The following is an 18,309-nucleotide window of genomic DNA, read 5'->3' on the forward strand; positions in this document are numbered from 1 at the left end:
TTCAATTTGTTTCGTATCTGTCGGCCAGTCCGTTGACGCAATCGCGTTGCGTTTCTTTCTTTTTTTTTTTTCTTGTTTTCTCGGAAAATGGAAAGGGCAGCGAGTTGTACGCGGGAATAAATGTTAGGAATTAAAATGCAGATATTTCTGAAGAAGGGAAGAAAGTCAGAGAATCGTGGATGCAGCGATGTTCAGTAGCGCTTTTAAAAATCTTCTTGATTATTCTATGAACCTAGTCGTCCTTGCGTCAGTCCCAGGATCCTTACAGGAATAGTTTCATAAAGGAGAAAAAGACGAGATTTTGAAAAATCAAGTTTTCGTTTAGAATATTACGTGCAAGCTGTCGTGAGAGAAATTCTCAAACTTTCTTTATTTTCAGACACCTTGTATCGATGTAGATCGACGTCTGATCAACTTGTAATTAAAATCTAGCGAATTTTAATTAACTCTCGATGATCTTCGGGTTGCCATGGGTTTCACCAATTTTTCACACTTTTTCGGCGAAAGTTTTTTGAAAGTAAAACTTACTGCGTGTCTCTGGATTTATTTGTAAAATAGCATTTTACAAATTACCATCATTCTATTTTTTATCGAGAAATAGAAGACTGAATATAAAGTATAGTGAATTGAAAGAAACGTTTGGCAATTGTTAAAAAGAACGCTGCAGAAGAGGCGACGCGTATCGACCGCAGAACGTAACATAAGGAGATTCAATTGCGTCTTCGACGTCGCGACGCCGTTTTACGACCATATTTCAGACTCGCCAGGCTCGAATAGTTTGACAGAACTTCGCTTAACTCCGCATTGATGATCCCCGAAAGGAGTGAAAAGGATGGTAGAAAACTGTTTCAGGACATGGACTGAATCTGCACTCTAGAAATTCTGAGAATTACATTAGGCGTCCCTAACGAGGAAGTAACGAACAGAGTGAAATTTCAGAGCACTATAGCTGCATCTTCGAGGACTTTCTTCTTCAAGGATTCTCGCGATAGAAAAATTCAATTGGTGTAGTAGTTGGCCGTGAAGAGAAAAAAAGAGACGTCTGTCCTTTTATAATTCCATGCCGGAAATTCTATTTAATTCTTCTCGACATTCTCTACGGTCTTCTTTAATGACTTTTAAGTGGAATGTCGAGATTTAGTTCGAAGAAGTTTTTCTTAAGGTGATGAGAAATTTTGTTTCCCTCATTTTTCCTTGTTTTTTTTTTTTTTTTTTATTACAATATCCATGTTCTTTGGTAGTCATCGATTTTCATTAATGTCTCGGTGTTTACGGCATCCTTTAAAAGTCATTAAAGTGGAATGTCGACATTCAGCAGGAGGAAGCTTCTTCTTAAGGTGGTGAAAGATTTTCTTCCCTCTTTTCCGTAATTACGATATCGGTACCCTTCGATGATTTCCAAGCGCAATGATCAGGTTTCAATTGAATAATGCTTTTTCTCAGGGTGGTGGAATATTTTGTTTTCTTTCTTTTTGAATCGTAATATCGTTGTTCTTTAATGGTTATCGGTATTCATTAATGACGGTGTGTTGCGATATTCTTTGATGACTTTTAAAGTGCAATGAGAGATTCAGCTCGAACAAGTTTTCCCTCGATGTGCTGAGAAATTTTGTCTTCTTTATTTAATTACGATTTCGATGTTCTTCAATAATGTTCTTTCAAGCTGTCACGATTTAGTTCGCAGAAACTTTTCCTCAAGGTGGTCTCTTTCTTTAATTTAAATTTTACGCGGTACAGATTATATTATCATTCGGAATCTTGAAATAAATTACGATGCAAAAGAGAAGACGCGGTATCAAAGAAAGGAAGCTTAGAGAAAAACGATACGAGCGAAATTCTAGGAAAACGAAGCTAAAGACAATAACAGAAGTGTCGAAGAACAGTTGCGAGCCACACTTTTCAGGTTTCTGTCAGTTCATTTATTCAGACGTCTGGAGCATAAACTGTGGTGTTTATCCATAACGTTCAGTGCCTTTTACTCGGTTTCACACTTCAACCAAAGTAGTTGCAACAAAGTAGACGTCGTCGCCGTTTCCAGTAGACGGCGGCAACATAAACAGATAATCTTCTGTAATGAAAAGAACAGCCAAATAGTAAAGGAACATTGTGAAGGAATCTCAGTTATGGCAAGAAAGACATCGTAAGGATGATAATGTGGGAAATTGAGGAATTATTCTCAGAGAGAGAAACTTTTATTTTATCTCGAAAATAATTTTGCGTATTATGAATCGATTACAGAATGCAAAGTTAATAGTAAAAATTTGCTACTTTTACTTTGGTCTCGATATGTGTCAAGATGCGTGTAATTTTATGGGGAACTTAGTGAAGAAGATTAAGTCTACAAAATATTAAAAAATGGCAACTAATGGTAATGGTAAAAAAATGGTAAAATAAAACTATGGGAAATAAAATAGTAGTAACACGGAGATGGCAGGAACTGCGAAACCTCGAGTGCATTCGATGCTTCACGCCGATGGTAAAACGGTCGTGAAACGATTTGAGTGCATGGGCCTTTATCTTCGAGAAATTACGTTCTCGGTGCAGCAATTTCTAAATTTAGTTTTCAATGTTTTTATCGCAATTTATCAAATTTTCGCAGGATTATAACGAAATAAAAGTAGTAAAAAATTGGCCAAGATAAATTGTAAAAATTGAATATTGAAAATAAAATAACATAATACCAATATCAAGAGAATTCAAATTTTCGCAGGATTATAACGAAATAAAAGTAGTAAAAAATTGGCCAAAATAAATTGTAAAAATTGAATATTGAAAATAAAATGACATAATGCCAATATCAAGAGAATTTATAAATCAAAATATAAAAAAGACTTGGAAATTTCTCGAAGGCTCATGCATTCGAATATGTTTGAGATGCTGTCTCAGGCTCATCAATCTAAAGTGTCGAATGCACATACTCATTCGAGATTTCCCAGTTCTTGTCATCCTCTTTGCAACTAGAGTTTCATCCTTCAAATATTATAACAAGAACTTTACCTTGAATATTATGCATATATATATATATTTATATATTTGCATATCGTGTACACACTCTGTACATTTCCATATCAAATTCCCTATGAATGCATAAAAGTGTACAGTGTAGTTTCGACATTGCACTGTATCGGCCGTAAGAGTAAAACGAGCGTGTTTTTGCCAGAAGATAAAGAAATTCCATGACGAACGTGGCCTGGCCAAAATCCCGGAAAAACCAATCAGCTCGGAGAAACGATTCGGTTCATAACCAGCAAACGATTTCACCACTTCGCTATCTGAAGAATCGTGCAGGAAATATCGAGTCGTTTGATCCAAGTTACTCGCGCAACGTTTACGTCGAAATAGCTGGCGGATTTGTTTGTTCCTGGCCCTTAAATTTCGATTCGATCGTCGAAGTCGAACAAGGAAATTTTATTTTCACGGAACAGCGGGATAGTTGGCTGCGACGTGCAGTAAAGGTATTCGCAGATTTTATTTCGACGATCGTGACACGTACGTACGTATAGTAGGAGCAAACGTTCGCAGCTTGATCCGGTGGGTACTCGAACGAAGATATTTCACGTGAGTTATCGTTCCACCGTAAAATAAACTCGCGAGAGATCTTTCGTCAGGATCCAACGTTTTCGTTTATAGATCGTGACAGAAGAATCGTAATACGTACAGTTGGCTAGAAAAGTAGCTATTCCAGGTATTCAGCCAACTCGTATATTTTATGCAGCGTTGTACATGTATGTAGCGGCTCGTAAAAGTATTTCAGCAGCTGTAGAAACTTTTCATGAATATGTTGTGTGCGTTGCACGAAACGCGAATATTGCACGATACAAAGTTTGCGAAGATAATTAAAACAGTCGTGTTTGGTTAATGATGAAATTTCAAGAATACTTTACCTAACAAGGTATGATATTATTATTCGTGTAATATTTTATACGACACAAGTGGGATTATAACTGTCGGTGCTAATTGAAAGAAAGGTGAATTAGAATAAAAAGAACGTTAGACGAGTGCTAATGAAATTTCCGAAATATTTTATAGAACACGTACGATGAATTCAAAGTTTATACGCTGGTTTATGGTTTTATGGCGTTATCAAATATTTATCAAATATTTATAGGTACCCTTTATCGAAATGCTATGTGTTTCGCGGAAAACATTTTGAAATTTTATTGCCACCGTAATGAGACACGATTATCATGATTACCATACGCAGACATTCGCAGGGTACATGTTTTTATATTTATTTATTAATATTATAAATATTACAATTAAAGTATATTGACATTTATTTATTTTAATGAATATCATATAATAAATAAACATAATAATATCTATTTTAATAAATACTTGTCATTCCGTTATATAGTGATGATTCTTAAATAAATATTTCTTATTTCGCTATACAGCGATGATGTAATAATCAGGAAACGGGAACGTTGCAAACGTTGCAAATTATATTTTAACACGTTCATTGGTACTGAAATCTCATTTTACCTCCCTGAGAGGAAAATTGAATTTCCTCTTCAAATATTATTGCGTCTACGTAGTTTCATTAAAAATCATTATTTGGAGTGAATCGCTGTCAAATACCGATGAACAGCAATATCAAATTAACAATACAGCGACGTTGCAATAATATTAAACGCAAGGAAAACTCGATAGTTACTTCACAAGTATTATCGTAAAACAGAACATGTTAACTGAGTATGAAATACTCAGCAAGGACACACTCAGAATATTTAGAATATTTTACCGAACGATTATACGTTCTGCTATCTGAGAATAACAAAAGAATGTTACTTCGAACGAAGAAGATATTTCTCCCGATTATTTTTGACACGTGAAACGAAGGAACCTGTCTAAAGGGAATTCGCAGCTTTTCCTATTATCTGATATTAACGCGAATTTCGCGGTCTAATTGCGTCGTTAGTAGTCGCGTTACTCGAGCAACTCGTGCGACATTTTAATGAGAAAAGGCAGCAAACAAACGCTCTGCTGGCTTTTGTGAACCCTCTTCCAGATACTCGTACCGTTGATTAAAAATGTTCACTTGCTGCAAGCCTTTTTCACGTGCTCCACGTTTCTCTAATTCCGTTCGAGTCCGTCGTATTAATCCGCCTATTAATCCACGTATTAATCCAGGAACGACCAAAAGATTAATCGACGAGTTTTATCGAGCATCCACGCTCACGTCGACGTGTTAATTACATTTAATTATGTACGTGGCGTTAGTTCGTATTTCAAACGAACTCGACCGTGAATGTTCTCGTTACGACGTACAATTCTCTCGCCAGATACCGAAACGACTCTGATAAAACTATTCTCCGCATAGTGGATTTCTGTTGCAGAGAAATTTATAATTCGATTATTCCGCAGAGAAACTTGTAATTCCGTAATTAAACAATCGTCGGAATTTTTTTGCACCCGTTTAATATCGCGTGAGATCGTTCGATATCCCTAGAAATATCATTGCTGATACTGGCGTTATACCATTGAAACAATAGCTTTTTTGCTGTGAGTGTTAAAAAAGAAGCAATTGGAAATTGGATAGCGACTGTACTTCAATTTAACTGGAACTGTACGCGTCAGTTCGACCCCGAACGTAACGTTATGTGTTTGAACTTTGCAACACTCACACTCGTGGATTGATGCGGACGGTAAATTGTACTGAACAAGTCTGACCAAAAGGCAAGAAAAATGTAGACTTCGTATTGCATAGAGAATTCTTATATTGCAGTTCTTCCTCAAATAGATCAAATAGCATTATCCCAGTCAGAGTGATAACAGAGATAAATGCGTAGACGTTTCAAAACGAGGTAAAAATTTTTGCCATTCATATCGGGGAATATTTAAAATAATATGAAAATAATATTAATATTATTAAAATAATGAAAGTGATAAATAAGTAATAAAACTAATAAGACTAATTAATAATATTAAAATAATGAAACTTATGTAGAAAATATTTATATTATAATTCTTCCTCGAGTAGTTCTACCTTGGCCGAATAATAGTAGAAACAATTACGTAAAAATCACGCTGTTGAAATATAACTAATAATTCTTTATCGTAAAAGTCGCTTAAGAGTGACTTGAAAGCGTTCGAATATAAATACCTCTTTAACTATCACTCAAATAAATCTTGTCCCAGATAATAACGCAGATAGTAAAAATTTCAAAACAGGACAAGATTTTTGAAATTCGTATTGCGTTAGAAAATTGTTATACATATTGTAATTCTTTCTCAAATAACCCTATCTCATTCCAAGTAATAATAGAGAAGAATTATATTGTATTTCCTTGAAAATAACCTTGGAAGGTATTCTGAACAATTTTAAGTAACCTGCTCAATAATAATTTAATAATTCCTTATACCAATAATTAAAATTTCTCTCGTTCTATTCTCTCGCAGCACGACCGAATCTAACAAATTTTAAGTTTCTCTGTAACTTGGTAATTCCTTATCCTGAAAGTCGCCTAACAGCAACGCCTCCCAATAAAAATATCCCTATAACAATGATTTAAATGACTGGACCTTGCGCTAAACGCAATAATAGAAATAATTACGCAAAAATTCCGTGAAAATTCCGTCGGAATTGCCTCGTGTTCCCTCGAAACACGACCAAACCTAACAAATTTCAAGTTTCTCTATAACTTGGTAATTGATTATCCTGAAAGTCGCTTAAAAGTGACGCCTGCAAATAGGAATATTCCTTTAACGGTGACTGAAAGCTTCTCAGGCAGCATTTTCTCGGAGAAAAACTTGCGGGATGTAACAGGATTAAATATCAGCGGATATCTCGTTAAAGGTGTAGCAGGGTTGCTCGACGACCACAACGATTAGACGACAGACAGCTTGCCGCAATTTCAGGGTCCTTTGGCCTTGGAACGGGACGTTCGACACGATGCGGTTCCTTCGTCCGAGGCAGAATCCTCTTACCGGAGGTACAATACCACTTTGCATCGGTCTTCGCCACCCATCGACGAGTTTCCAACGGAAGCGTGAAAGCGACGTGTCCCGAAGCGGAAAAAACGCGAGTTGAATCGAAACGCGTCGATGCAGAAGGCCGCTAGGCGAAATGAATACCGAAACGAGATACACGCTTGTGTGCCTCTCCCTCTTCTTGCTTTTTCTCCGCTTCTCGATCTCGCCTCTTTTCATTCCCTGACGTTTATTGTTTCGGTTTGAACGAATTTCCACGCGCTTGGAACATGGCACGGACGATTTGTGAAATTGCCGGGAAACGCGAAAAATGTTTTATCCGGCTACGAAAATTTGTCTCTCGCGTGTTCCGTGGCTTTTAGTCTTTCGGTGTTTTTAGAAAAATGTGATGATTATTGCGGGAGCAGGGGCAGATGAAATTAAAATCCACTCACTCAGGCAGATATTCGTACTGTTTTTAGTTATTCAGTTAGAAATGCTATTCTTGTCGTTGGAAGAGAAATGAAGTTATTTTTGTTTCGACATCTTTCAATTTAACATATCCAGCCATTGTTTTCTTCAAGTCTCTGTAATATATATTTATTTACAAACTAAGGAATATCGAGAACTTGGAATATCTCGATATAAATTGGAAACTGAAAACGTTCTAGGTAGAATGGTGTTAAATAGAAAGCAGGAAGAGAGATTTGGAAGCACACGACGTTCCACTCTTGAATTTCATATCTTGAAAATTGTTTCAATTATTATTAAAAAAAAAAAAAAAAAACTATTACTGAGACACAAATAAGATTTCTAAAAATATCCAAGAACGAATATCAACAAAATTGTAGATAGAAAAGATAGATGGAAAAATTGATCTAAGAGTAATTATGACTAGGTATAACGATAGGATGTTCCAGAAGGTTGATAACTATATCGTACAGCAAATATCGTTGACACGTGTTAGGATGTGTAGGGTGAGGCAGGGCATTTAGCTGTATTTGTAAGAAGGGAAAGTCTGATGGCAATATAGAACAGAGTCACAAATTAGCAAACTCCAGACACCCTGACCTTCCTTAATCCTGGACACACACCAGCCAAGTACACACTGTCACTTTTGCCCCTCTTTAAACATTCTGAGATTTCGATAGACAAGATTCCCAGTTAATTAACTAATACCAAAAATCCATTTTCCAGATTCACAACATTCGTGGACTTCACCAGAGGCTCTCTGTGATGTCTTATCAAATTTTTCTACATATTTATCGTACATTTTTCCATGTATCTTTTATTTTATTTTCTCTTCGTTTCTGTTTCTTTTTCGAACAATTTCTGTATTTTAGATCGGACATTTTCACGACGATCAGATATTTGTAGCTCCTCGTGTTTCGATCGTGCGCTTTGTACCGATGCTTCTCGCGATTGTACGATAATTAATTAAGATTATTATACGTATGCTACCATAGTTTCACAGTTTTTTTGGTGTACTGACGGATAGAAGTGCAGGGGATTTAAATTGGGTGAACAAGGCGACCACGTCACAGCTCCACCATGTCCAATCCATCTTCCGAAAAACGATGTGTTTAAATACAGTGGATTTCGATTATTCGCGACACGTCGGGATTAGCATTCTTTGACCCAATTACGTGAAATGTCTCTTACGTAAATGTAGTAGCTAAAATTACGCAGAACAAACAAACTATAGCTTATGCTAGCAGTTATGCATAGTTCATTTAAGTATCTCTAGATCAAATTAGAGACAAATGTCGAATACGTATATAGACATTCTTCATGGAGAACTATTCTCATTATTTGTCAGTAATCATCGGTATCGTCAAATGATATTGTATATAGAGCAAACAGACTGTAGCTTGAAAAAGCAATGAAACGTCCATTTAAATATTTTTAGATCAAATTAGAGACAAATGTCTAACATTTATTTAGATATTCCTCATGGAGAACTATTTTCATTATTTGTCAGTAATCATCGGTATCGTCAAATGATATTGTATATAGAGCAAACAGACTGTAGCTTGAATAAGCAATGAAACGTCCATTTAAATATTTTTAGATCAAATTAGAGACAGATGTCTAATGTGTATTTAGACATTCTTCGTGCCACGCTATTCTCATTTTTTCTCAGCAACCGTCGATATCGTTCAACGATATTACAATTAAAAGAAAAAAGTTATAGCTTAAGTGAACAAGGAAGAGTTCATTTAAATATTTCTAGATCAAATTAGAGACAAATATCTAACATGTATACAGACATTTCTCATACGGAACGATTTTCATCCTTTGTCGATAGTCATCGATATCATTAAACGATATTGCACAAAGAAGACAAACTATGGCTTAAACGAGCATTGACGCGTTCTTTTAAATATTTTCAGATTAAATTAGAGCCAAATATCTAGCATCTCTTAATTGCCTTAGAGCCAACTAAACCAAAACGTACGACATGTCAGGAGAAAATAAGTGAACATTGAAGATTGAATTTATATAAAAATCACGCTTTTGTACCTTCGAACGAAAGCGGAGTGCGAAACACAAGCAATGCGACTACGAAAGAAGAAAAAAAAATGATAAGACTCTGATTGGTTGTTTCTAACAGACTCAATACATAATCATACAGATAAACATGTATTTTATTTAAGACAAAAGTGTCACGTTACGAGTAACATCAATGCGTGACAACGAGTGAACGAGCGAGGAAAAGCGAATCCTCTTATCCCTGTGGTGTCCTGCTTCCTATTTTCTCTGCAGCACTGCGGTCCTCTGTCCTAAATAAACGGCACGCTATCGCAATTAAGAGAAGAAAATTAGAGCTATTTGTTCGATTAGATTCTGCTTTTTGAACTTTGTCCCAAATAAACGACTGTCTGGGATTAACCGATGGCTCAAACCAGCGAAGTACACTGTACCTATTGTCTTACAAACTCGAAGTAGAAAACGTCTCACGAATTCCAAAAGAATAGATTTTCCAGCCATCTGAAGATTTCTTTTATTTCGTTTTAACGAGTGCTATATTTTACTTCCAAAGTTGATCCTCGGCATTTAAAGACACCCTGTATATCCTCTGCATATCGTTAAAACCGCCAAATTTTCTGAATATTCGAGTCGGGGATTTTTCCTCCTTTGCATATTCCACTTACTCTTCGTTAACAAAGGGAAATTTTCAATTTGGTATAACAAAGGGATTATATGGCGGCAACGAAGAGATAACAACGGGACGAGCTTGCCGAGCGTAAGCTCAGAGATAACAAGGCGATCAAACCGTGGAAAATGTCTTATCGACACAGTGGCTCGCGTCTTCGTGAACGTACCTTCAACACGGAAATGGGTCACATTCCGCATTCAATCAAAAGTTTCAATTATTAACACGGGCAACTCATTAACCTCGCCACCTGTGACGCCTTACCTTTAAACATTGCAGATATTTGCTTCGTTAGGGAGCTGCACTGCTAACGCTGCGAATATAATCCCGTTCACTTTTCTTCTTTTTAACACGAACTCGAATAGATCTACAACTGAAGTCGGTCGAAAATGTTCACGTGCTAGTCTATGTAACTTTTTGAGAGAAATTCAGAGAAATGAAATTACCGAGAAAAAGGAAATATGCATTTTGTCGCAGAATCCTGTGTCCACTCGCGTATCAGCGTGAAATCATCTCGAATTTTCCGAGACACGGAGCATTTAACTGGCGGCACTTTTCCAACAAAATTATATCAGAAATTACGATCTTTGGTCTTCGATTATGACAATACTGAAGAAATTGTAGACTATAATCGAACATACGTAACGTTAGAAATCTACATTTTTGGCGATTCTATGAAGACGAGGGGAAAGATTTTACTCGAAAGATCAATTAAACGGATCTTTAACACAACCTTAAGTCCGTTCTTCTTCTACGATTTCATGAAGCTATGACAGATGCTCGTGAAATGGCATTTTATATTCTATCGTTCTGATATATAACAATAATAAACCGATGTAGCAATAAATAAGAAATTTTACTTTGTTAGATCGTGTACGTTTGCTATGGCGTGACAAGCCGAACGATGTAGAAATCCTTTCTTAGGAAAGTTATTTCTTCGTTTAATGCGGATTCGAGGGAAGCGCGTCTGTATTTCAGATTGAACTCCTGAAAGTCTGACAAAACGAAAGAAAAGAATATGCACCGAGCAAATAGTTGCTATGTCATTCTGCCATTTGTATTACAATCTACGTCCACTGCAGTGATTTATCCTCGGTATTGTGAATAATTTTTGCTGTCACGTGCTACACGCACGCCGCTCATTTCTCGTAATAATCCGACGATGTACGTAGCAAATTTAACATGAAAAATGTTACGGTAGCCGTAGTTCCTGTTACGATATTTCAGAGTTCAAGGATGTAGTATGTAGACTTTTGTGAGTGACTCTACCCGCCAGACGTAGCTGTGAAAAATGAACTATTCCTGAGGAAGACGTGAACCCTTGAGATCGTATCTTCCATGCCGAGGGTCGGCGCTTTAAATCGTCGTTGCTGGAGACACAAAAACAATGGCTATCTTGAAAAATGGTCGGAATAAACGCGAGCAAGGTGCTCGAGAAACTTGCTCGAAGAAAAAAAGAAGATGTAAAATTTTCCTTGGACAGATGGGAAATCCGTGGGTGAAACGTGTTTTTGGAAAAACCTGGAATTGTATCGACGGAAATACCGTTTCGCGGACGTGTTTTTCACGCGGATTGTTATAAAAGCTGAAAGGATCCCATGGAAACGTGACTGGCTTTCTTTTAAAAACGCGATACGCTTAAACGACTAAAAATCCCGCTCCGTTAGTTTCGCAAAAATTTATTTCACTGTCACGGCTATCAAGACAGCCGCTGATTCCGTACGAAAATACGAAACGCGAAACGGTTGATCTAGATTATCAAGAAAACGATCTTTCCTATTCACAGAGGACGACATCGTTTGAAAATATTTCACTTTAATATCTCGATTCCGCAATATACGTTGTACGCTTTCTGTACGTGGGACATTTCGACAATGCTCGATACCTTCGCTGCCACCTTCGCCACAACGACGCGACCAGCAGCACGAAGCTTCAAATAAACTACAGCAACGTCTCAACGAAATAGGATATTGGCTGGAAACGTGGACGATCGAAATCAATGCTACGGAATCCATACACTTTCAACGGTAAAAGGACGAACGTACCCTTCGGTAAAATTAAATAACGACGTACCACCGGAAACAGGAAACGCTGAAATATCTCGCAGCATACTTGCGAGAGAGATTTTCCAAGTTTTAATAACTGATAAGTAATAAAAATAATAAGTGACAATAACTAGATTTTGATGAAATTCATGGAATGAAATTTAACGTATTTTTTTATCGGTGATCATCCATATTTTGAGGGGTGAAAGCAGCCCTCGAAGCGAGGGATAAAAAACGTATCTTTCTCAGTATGTCGAAGACACTTAGGAGAAGAGAGATGTATAGAAAGATGATTTGTTTTTAAGCGGCAAACTTGCTACGTAGGTCTGTTTCTTTAAAAGTTACGATAGAAGATTGAATTTGTTTCTTTTTCTTCATTTTTTGTGTAAAATCTAATTTTTCTAATTTTATTTTTAAAATTTCCTGTACCGTAAATCTCTTTTATTAAAACACATAGTATTTATAAATAATTATTTATTAAGCATTTAACCGCGGAATTTAGTTTCAGAAGTCTCTCATTGGGTTAGTGCGTAGATAAATATAAGCGACGACGAGTATACACGGTAAACGCTCCGAGATACAGCTTTCGTTCGACGTGTATACTCGTTAAACACAGTTGACTGTTTAATATATCGTAGAGAAGATATAGTGGAAACTATATATCTTTTTAACGAAAGAGCAGAACAATTAGACGAAAGATGTAGGGAACTTCGTGGCGGTTGATTGATTGGCAAAAAATCACAGATAGCTGGCAAACTAGAACAAACTGCTGATGTATAGAACTGTTCTCGAACCGATATGGACGTATGCTTGCCAATTATGGGGCGTTCTAGCCTCCGACTCCAATACAAAATCAATAGACAGATGGCAAAATAAAAAGTTGAGAGGCTTTTTGAACGAAGATTGGTACATCTCGTACAAACAAACAAATAAAGAAACCAGTATCAGCCACTGTAACAGAAAAGATTGCCAGACACAGCAGGTTGCATAAACAACGGCTACAGAATCACTGCAGCGATCTGGCCACGAAATTACTGTACGTTAGAGAAGAATACGAAAGATCAGAGAGACATCACTTTTTACATCCACCGTACGGATTTAACGACATAAGCAAAATAACATCACAGTGATACACCGCTGGGTGAACTCACATTCGTGTCGATTTAAGTTATCACCGTCTGCGCTGATTATTATTATTGTGCGGTAGATTGCAGACACGCGGACTGCAATGAAAAAAGAAAAACAGTTGGATAAAATATCTCGAATTTTCAGGAATTTTCTGCAAACGGTTACCTTGATAGGGTTGTCTTCCTTTTTTCTAAGAAGAAATCTATAGTAACCTTGGCAGATTCCTATTTTACGGGGAAAGAGAGGAAACTTTTACATTTAATATTTTTATTGCCAGACTTCGTCGTAAGAAGATGTTTAATAATAAAAAAAGTTCTTTTAGCTTCGCAATGAAGTGAAGTTTCATAAAGCAGAGGATGGAAAATTGTACGACGCAAAGTGGATTTGTTTAATTTTCTTAATTTTTTTTTTAATTTCTGGTAATTGTTATCGATAAAGTAAAAACCAGTTAAGACATATATATAGACGTGTATATAATCGATTAAAAAAGCTCAGTGTTCGATATATTGGGTGTTACTCATATTCAAGAAATAAAGCTTCGTCAAGAAAAATCAGTCGCGTTCCAAGTAGAAAGATTATCAATTTCTATAAAGAAATTAACATGTTGAACAGGATTTTTCTGCGAAGTCATATTTTCGAGAATATAACTGAAAACGTAGAATCTCGGTAGAAAATTGTTTTACCTACCAGCTATTAAAAAAAACACAGTACCTTGGACATTTTATATATCTTTTTATCATTTTATATATCACGTGCATTCTGTGCAATTTTGCATCTCCAAATTTTCCATAAATGCGTAAGAGAATAAATAAGTGCTCTATAAATGTCTATCGTATAGATATTAATACGATTATAATACAAATAAGAACAATAACGATAATAATAAAAACCAGAAAAGTATGGGGAAATTCCATAGGAACATGAGATCGTCAACGCGATTTAAAGTTACGTGCTTAGGAAGCTTGTAGCTGACAGGGAAACCTATCGAGTTGATGTCCTTTAAGTTTGGAAAACGTCTACGCGGATTCGTGTTTTCGACTCAAGACGCGGTTCACCAAGGCATTGGCCGCTGGTCTTTCGTCCAACAGTCGAAAACACCCCTTAAAGTGGAAATTCTGAGAGCTTTCAGGAGAAGTTTCGCGGCAACTCTAGAAAGTTGAATTTACTTTCCGTTAAACGATTCTGAAAATTAATCGAACGATGTTGAGAGCGGCTAGAAACTTGTATACGCGTTTGCTTTAAAAACGAGGTTTCTCCGCTGTAATCCCACGATAATCGTCGTTCTCGTCGTATAACTTTGATCTCGAAGTAAATTCTCCTGACAGCCCCCAAGTGTCTCGGGATACTCGTAAATTTTCTGTGGAAAACAATTCCCCCGCATTTTTTCTCTTTTCCCTCTGTACAGTAACTCGTGAAAATATCTGAAAACCTTTGGAAAATATTCGTGAATATATTACGTGTGTTACACAAAACTTGCTTTTTATGTGACCCATGACTTTTCGAGACTGGAATATTTGAAAATTTGTAGCAAAGGTGTCTGTGGAGTAAGAACAACGAGAAGAAATTTTCCGGGAGAAGCGATCTGTGGTACAACACATAAATGGAAATTGATAGAAAAAAGACTTTTTGTTTCGTTTGCAATAGAAATTGATAATCGTCGGATTTTTATTTAACACTGTCTATATATTTCAATCTGGAAGTGATTAATAATTTTAATAATAAATTTAACGATAAAAGCAATGAAATATAGTACACGGAATTGTATTATTCGTTTCTTCACGCAAATGCGATATAAATAATTATCTGTGGCTTAAAGCGAAAATTTATTTTCGCTCAAAAATTAATGAATTTTCTAAAGGAAAGACATGTACGCGTATGATGAATAGCACAACGTAATGTACTTTTATCCTCGTCTCATATAGCACTGACGCGTTTCAACATATAACAAATTCCTCCATACATTTGTTACTTTTGAAACTTGTAGAACAATTTTCTGGCCGCGTAAATTAAGATCGTGAATTGTATTTTAATTAAAAAAAAAAAAAAAAAAAAGAAAGCGTCGCACAAATTAAGAAACCAATGTATATATAACATATATATATATTGAATTTGGTTGAAAAATATCACGCGTTTCAACATATAACAAGTTCCTCCATACATTTGTTACTTTTGAAACTTGTAGAACAATTTTCTGGCCGCGTAAATTAAGATCGTGAATTGTATTTTAATTAAAAAAAAAATAAAGAAAGCGTCGCGCAAATTAAGAAACCAATGTATATATAACATATATATGGTATATAGAATTTGGTTAAAAAATATCGCCTTCGCACGCAACTTACTACGGTATTATTATTTTATTTAATCAATCATACAACGTTCATTGTTGTGTAATCTTACCAATGTTTTCAAAAATTTCTTATATCACCCTTAGCAAGGTGAAAACAAAATTAGTGTAACCGCGACACCTGTTGTTGTCACGGTCGTCCTTATGTAATGCGCCACAACTGTTCGGGTTCGTCGTTATAACGCTCGTCTCGTTATTGTCGTCTCGATCGTCGAGCGATTCAGACGTAAACGCGTATAGTTTGTATATGACGATTGAAATCACGCGACGCATTTATCTTCCAAAGTACGACGGACGTAATATTCGAGTCTTTATTCAGTCAGAAGAATTAATATAAAATTGAATGGAAGAATCGGTTGAAATATAGAGAAGGAAAGGATCATCTCACGTGTATTATGAAAAATTCGACACTGAAGGTAAGTCGTTAAATGGACATCTATTCGAATAAAAAGAATCGATAACATACAGCAGTAAAACTGGAAGAATAAGTTTAGCTATAGAGGGAGAAAAATCTATCCTACGTGTGCTATTTTAAGCATAAAGTTCGTGAATTTCTTTTACGATTTAATTCTTATCTTGGATTTGTTTGATCTCCAATATATCGAAAAGGGTTATTTAAATATAAATAGAAAGTATAAGTAAAATATGTTTAGAGAAAGGAAAAATATATTTAGAAAGCATTGCAAACGATTTTTAGTTTATACTTTTAATTTTGCATTGCAAGTGAACCTAAAACTAATCTAAAATTAATTGTTTAAACACAAATCAAGCGATGGAAGGTAAACAGGAAATAGTTAGAAAAGAAGTTCGACTTAATGTTTGTGTAAAATAAATTGAAATAACGAAAGACAACGAATGAAGAATAAAATTTATAAATGGAACTTGGTAATCGCCTTATCAATATCGGTATTTAGTTCGTTGCTTTTACTCGATAGCTTTTCAATTTCCGTATCAGCTTTAGGTTTACATTTGATTTTAACGTGTAATATCAATGTGAGATAAAAGGAAAAATGCTTAAGATCGTTCGCCACGATTTTTTAAATATTTTACCGATATCGACGCTTGCTCTCACACTGAACGAATCTCTAAATAAAAATGACATAAAAATTTAGATGCAATTTTAATATGAACCTAAAACAGCTACTTAGTGTTATTTGCTATAGCTTTTTAAATAACCCTGCTCGATTCATCGAAATTGAAAAAAGAAACGTATATACCGACCAAATTGAATACTAAATTATAAAACTATTGCCATTTTGTTCGTCTATACAGCAATTAAAAATCGCCTACAAAGTATTTCTGCTAATTTACAATTATCACAAAAACGAACCTGTATAAAAAATTAAATCCAAGCAAACCGCTCGCGATACTTTCACGTCGCCAAAGTCAGCGACGAAAATTAGTTTCATAGCGATTTCGTCCAATTTTCCGATGTCGAAGACCGACTGTAAATGGGCAAGGTGGAACGATCTCCTTTCCAGAATTGATTTCCCAACGTTTTCTAATGCTCTTCTTCGTCCGCTTAATAAATTTCTGTTCAATCGTTGAAACACAAGGGACCCCATTGTTAAGCTAGTTCGTTGCTTTTGTACGCATCGGCGTAATTATCGGGGCCAGGGGGGGGAGGATGATAAAAGGAAGTCGTTGGTTTGCGGAGGAGACAAAGTGGTCGACCGGTAGATGAACTTCCTGCGAGCTAGGATCCGTAATCCTGATCTCGTGTCACCCGGCTTCCTTCGTTCGTTCCAAGGGTTACGTCAGGTCGTTGCCACTGAGCCTTTTTCTCGAATTACCGTAGTCCTAGCACGTAAAAAGTCTCTACGCTTCAGCTTGATTTTTCTCTTCTTCGCTATAGATCAGTTTTCCAAAAGCTTGGAAAGGCAAGTAGAGAGCTGGGAATCTCCGAAATAGGATGAAAATAATTATTAACTTGTTTACAGTGTGAGAAATTTAGAAAAAACGATTTAGAAAATTAGAATTTCTTTATATGCCGTACTCATGGTTTTGTTATGGTGGTTACACGCGTTGTTGGACACAATGGCGCTGGGAATACGTGGTTGGACAAAGAGAAAGTGGAATTTGAGAGCGTAGTTTGGTCGAAGTGAGTGAAAGATGTTGTAAAATGTATGTAGATGTGGAGGATAAGTGGCGGACAAAAGGAAGCATAAATTTTAGTGGTACAAAAGATATTATAATTTTAAGAATTACAATCGTTTTTACACTGCAGCAGTGAATAGATATGATACACATTGTACTGTAAAATAGGTGACTATCGGCAATGTGATGAGAAATTACTGAATAACAAAATATGAAGAAATATGAGAATAACAAAAGTTGTTGATATATGAACATACACGAAATCCATTATCTAACAACTTGAAACTTTCTTTCGTCTGCTATTGTATTGCGAGGTTAATGCATGGATTATTCCTTGAATTGTAGAGATTGAACTCTATTTCGTTAGGTTCCATTGTACTCTTATCGTATAGTGTACGTAATTATAACTTTGTATCGCTGTCGAAACTGCCTCCTACGTCTCTTCACGCTTGCAGAAATTGTACGATAAAAATTCGTACATATTAAAACAATAACGAATAACAAATAACTAATAATTCAATTTGCAGAAATTATGATAAAAATAATTAAAAGAAAATAACTGGAGAGAAAAATAACTAAAGGACATTAAAGTTTCCAAGTGAGATGAACAAGTAATAGCAAACTAC

General features: G+C 35.8%; 1 protein-coding gene across 4 annotated transcripts in view; it reads left to right on the top strand.

Annotated features, from left to right (window-relative positions):
* LOC117211033 overlaps window positions 1–18,309 on the top strand; it is a 184,857-nt gene that overhangs the window by 97,879 nt on the left and 68,669 nt on the right. The gene's annotated exons all lie outside the window — the stretch shown is intronic.

The sequence above is a fragment of the Bombus bifarius genome, unplaced genomic scaffold, assembly GCF_011952205.1.
Source record: "Bombus bifarius isolate JDL3187 unplaced genomic scaffold, Bbif_JDL3187 scf7180000007966, whole genome shotgun sequence".
Taxonomy (NCBI): domain Eukaryota; kingdom Metazoa; phylum Arthropoda; class Insecta; order Hymenoptera; family Apidae; genus Bombus; species Bombus bifarius.